Source organism: Theropithecus gelada, chromosome 15 (genome assembly GCF_003255815.1).
Source record: "Theropithecus gelada isolate Dixy chromosome 15, Tgel_1.0, whole genome shotgun sequence".
Lineage (NCBI taxonomy): Eukaryota > Metazoa > Chordata > Mammalia > Primates > Cercopithecidae > Theropithecus > Theropithecus gelada.
The window spans coordinates 70,860,570-70,865,620 of NC_037683.1; the positions used below are offsets into that span (position 1 = coordinate 70,860,570).

Sequence of the window (5,051 nt, forward strand, 5' to 3'; positions counted from 1 at the left end):
GAAAATTAGAATTTTTAAAGTAATAGGCATTACTTAGGAAAGCATTGTTTTCATTTACATAACAACCAAATTGGGAGTAAGTTTCAGCTATTCAAAATAAAATGCATTAGGTATATTTAAAATAATATTTTAGATATAGTGATATATTTTTAATAGAATAATTTTGAGTTAGTGGTCTTAATCAATGTTTATTGTGTTGTTGATGTTTTTTCAAGGAAGTTAGCCTCTATATCAAGTCATATTATAGATTCAATGGAAATTGAAAGATTCTTATTTGAAATCCCACAATACACACACACACACACGTATTTTTCTTTAGGCAGAACTATTGTTCAGCCAATATTTGTAATATAATCTCTCTCTCTCTCTCTATATATATATATATATATATTTTTTTTTTTTTTAATTTTGTATTTATTTATTTATTTATTTATTTTTTGAGATGGAGTTTTGCTCTTGTTGCCCACCCTGGAGTACACTGGCACAATCTCAGCTCACTGCAACCTCCATATCCTGGGTTCAAACGATTTTCTTGCCTCAGTCTCCTGGGTGGCTGGGATAACAGGCGTCCACCACCATGCCTGACTAATTTTTGTATTTTTACTAGAGATAGGGTTTCGCCATGTTGGGCAGGCTGGTCTCGAACTCCTGACCTCAGGTGATCCGTCTGCTGCGGCCTCCAAATGTGCTGGGATTACAGGCGTGATCCACTGCCCCTGGCCTTAATCTAGACTATATTTAAAGATATCCCTTTCTTATCTGTTCTACAATCTATTTTTTGGAAACTCATTTCAGTTTTTAACAACCATCGCCAATGAGGAAAATTTTCTTTATGCTTCACTTAAATTATGGGGTCTTCTAAAGCCACTGACAATTGCATGAGTCCTCCTCTGAAGGAGAACTGATGGAAAGCTAGCCACTAAATAATCCCCCACTCATATTCTGGTGCTTTATTTCCCTTCACACATAACTTAGTCATATAAGTTCTCACAACCATTTGAACTCAGACATTTAAAAAATGCAGTTAGAAGTCAAAAGATGAAAAAAATGAGGTCCTTGAAAGTGGGTTAGGGGAAGAGAGAGATATTTTTATGTCAATCTTGTTATTCAGGAGCTAAAAATAAAAGCTCAGTCTCTATAGATTTGTTAATAATTTTTTCATAATGTCGTAAATCTCTTGGATCAAAACCCCCATACCTCTCATTATAGAAACCTTAAATTGTTTGGTATGTTTCTTGTTTCTACGGGTTTTTTGAATTCCAGGTTTTTTTTTTAATGCTATGTTCATTTTAATGAGCATAATATCAATTTGTGCCCAACATTTTGATCTTTTATTTTTATTCGACAAAATAATCATTTTTAGCATGCAGAGATATAGTATGTTGGGTATTTTGTAGTGAAGATGACTACTTATACTATTTGTAATTTACTTTCTACTACCTAAAAGTCAATGGTGATTTTTAATGGCTATTTCTCCTTATAGACACAAGCTTTTAAGAGTTTAGTTTGTCATGAAAAAATAGGTTATGTTTCTGTGCAAATTCTTTGGAAGTTACTATGATAATAATTAGGAGAATAAACTTTAAAACTTCATTTAGGGTTAATACTAATATGGTTTTAATAACACAGTCAGTAAATAAAGCATTCAGAAAAATATCGAATGTTACTACTGCCATCTGATTCGCCCATACATCCAACTAAAAATATAAAAGCAATCTACACTTATGTCACAATTTGAGTTCACTGAGATACAGACTCTTGGGAAAACTTCAGTGTGTAAGATGTTTATTAGAAATGGAAAAGCCTTAGAATCACCATGCTTGGCTAAGAAAAAGAAGCCTGATCAGCCTGATAGAAACTTTGGAGCTATCAAACCCATCAGAGATCTTCTGTGTTGGGCTGAAATAGTTGGACCTATTTGTTATCTCTTAATCACTTATTGGATGTATGCTGTCTTGGAAAGAGCATGACTTTGGGTGTGGTGAGTCTCCACCTCAGGTAACCCCAAAAGAATATGACAGCTGAAAGTTACTTCTTGACAGCTATTCTAGAAACTCAGATAGTAAGTCTTTCTTTGAAAGAAAATCTGGGTGGTGCATATTCAAGACCATTTATATAGTTATGTTCCAGATATTGTTCTGAGTTCTTTAGATATAATAACTCATTTAAAATCAGAACCCAGAAAATTACTCTTATGATACCCACTTTGCAGATAAAGAAACTGAGGATCATAGAATTTAAGTGATTTGCCCAAGGTCACATAACTAGTAAGTTGTAAAGCTGGTGAATTCAAGCAGTCCGATTTCAGAGTCCACCACTTATCAGTATACTCCATTGCTATTCAGAGCCACTAACTCAGAGGTTAACAAGGATCTCTTAATTGCCACAATCCAAGTGTTAAATTTATTTTTCATGCTCCTTAGGTTCCTGGATTACCTTACATGGTTTAATTTGTTTTACATCTTGAAACTGTCTCCTAATTTAATTCATATGTCATTAAACTGGTTTCCTACCTACTTTTCTGAGATTTTTCCTCATGGTTCCTTATCTCTCTGCACTTTATTTATTTATTGATTTATTTTTTTCCCACATACAGCACTTTTTATTTGACACTAATTGAAGTCTGAACTTTAAACAGATTCTTGGACTGGTGGTTCATATCCATCAGCTCGTTCAACTTTAGCACCTGTCTCATCCCCAGTGGCTTTTCCAGAACTACGGCCTTCACCATGAAGCTCCATGAGCTTTCCCAATTCAAACTTGGGCTTCTTCAGCATTTTTACTTTTCTAACGAAGACATCATGGAGAGGATAAATAGATTGGCAAGCCTTTTCTATGTCTTTTCCAATGCTGTCTGGAATCAATTTATTGACCACTTCTTTCAAGTCGTTTGTCTGCACCTCTCGGGTCATGATTTCCATCATCTTCTTCCGGATTTGGCGGACCTGTTGGTGCTGAGCATAAGAGGTCTTCCGTATCTGATTGTTGCGTTTTTTAGTAAAACCAACACAGAACAGACGAAGCAAGTAACCATCGGTAGTCTTGACATCAACATGAGCTTCAATCATTGTCTGCCACTTTTTGACCATGGAACACATTTTGTCATGGGTAAGATCCATGCCATGGAAGTTAGTCAGGCAGTTTTTGCCCTGAACATCTTCAGTAATCAGCTTGAATTTTCTAAATGCAACTTCATCATTCTGCAAATCAGCAAGACTCACTTCAAACACACGACCCTTGAGATCATCAGATGCAATTTTGGTTCCTTGGGTTCTGGTGACGAGCGTCTTTCTAATATTTCTTATATTGAACATAGCAGGTGCTTTCACATCATACCAATCTTTCTTAGAAAATGGATCAACCACTTTCTACTTGGCTCCCTTTTTGCCGCCTTTCGTAAGGCGCTTGTTCTTGCCAACCGCCATGGTGCTGATCAGAGAGCCAAAAGGCTCTCTCTGCACTTTAAATCTTGATGTCCTCTTAGTATCCATTTCTGTTTTCTTATCTGTTCACACTACATGCTGCATTTTGAGTGTATTTCATTAACTCTTATGCTGCCATAAATTCTTATTAAATCATAAAATGCCCAGGCATCAGGTCATGTTAGGAATAAATATGGTGGGACAAGAGAATATAGATCCAGAATCGCTCCATGCAAGAACTCATTTTAAAAAAATCTTCCTCCCCTGGTCTCCGGGAAGAGTCAGGAGGTAATATTCAAAAGGCAGCTGATGCAAGGAATTAGGGCAAAATTTGATCTAGGAATTGTGGAAACAGCAACAGGAATAGTAGCACCTAAAAGAAGTTGGATGTGAATTGAATGACGCCAGAATCCAGGTTGAGGACTAAAAGGTGACACTATAGGAATTATTTAAAATAAAATCCGTTACCTAAAATCACCCAGCTAAGATATTATACTAACCTTCAGGAGTCAAAAACTAGAAACAAAATCTAAATGTAAAAGAAAGAGATTGGTAGGAACAGTTTGAATTCCCAGATAATAATGATATTTTTAAAAAGTTAGTATAACTTCCAAAGATTTAATATTAGTTTGTTCTTTCAATGGGAACACATGTTCATTCGTATTTGAAAGAAAAATTGGGAGATTTCTTCAATAACTTATATTCTTGTACTGTTGATTTATGAAAGGAAAACTTGGCTGTGCTCTTAAGCTTCTTTAGTGATTTTTTAATATATTCAGGATCATATGTGTAAAAAATAAAATATCTCTTGTGAACACAAATGAAAAATCCCTAACAAAATACAGTAGTCCCCCTTATCTGTGGTTTCACTTTCTGTATCTTTGATTACTTACAGTTAACAGTGGTATGAAAATATTAAATGGAAAACTTCAGAGATAAACAATTCATCCGTCTTAATGTTGTTTTGAGCAGTGTGATGAAATCCTGTAATGTCCCGTTTCACTCTGCCTAGGATGTGAATTATCCCTTTCTTCAGTGTATCCACCCTGTATATGCTACTTGCCTGTTAGTCACTTAGTAGCCATCTCTGTCATCAGATCAACTGTCACAGAATTGTCTTACTTGCATTTAAGCAACTCTCATTTTACTTAATAATGATCCCAAAGCACAAAAGTAATGATGCTGGCATATTGTTGTTATTGTTCTGTTTTAGTATTCATTATCATTATTAATCTTAAGTATACTTAAAATATAAATTAAAATTTATCATAGGTACATACATAGTTTGAAAACACACAGTATACACAGGATTTGGTACTATCAGCAATTTCAAGCATCCACTGGGAGTCATGAAACATATTCCCCTGAGGATATGAGGGGACTCCTGTATTAGGAAATGAAATCCAACAATATATTAAAAATATTCTATTAAATAACTAAATTAGATTTATCCGAGATATGCAAGCCTGGTTCAACATTCAAAAATCAGTGTAATTGATATGGTTTGGCTCTGTGTCCACACCCACATCTCATCTCAAATTTTAATCCCCATGTGTCAAGGGAGGGACCTGTAATCCCCACATGTCTAGGGAAGGAGATGATTGGATCATGGGGGCAGTTCCCCCATGC

The 5,051-nt window shown here is 35.2% G+C and overlaps 1 pseudogene across 1 annotated transcript; it reads right to left on the minus strand.

Annotated features, from left to right (window-relative positions):
* Positions 1-2,586: 2,586 nt before the first annotated feature.
* On the minus strand, positions 2,587-3,451 carry LOC112608699 (annotated as a pseudogene). The gene has a single exon (XR_003116035.1). The product of XR_003116035.1 is annotated as a 40S ribosomal protein S3a pseudogene (transcript).
* Between the last annotated feature and the right edge of the window lie 1,600 nt (positions 3,452-5,051).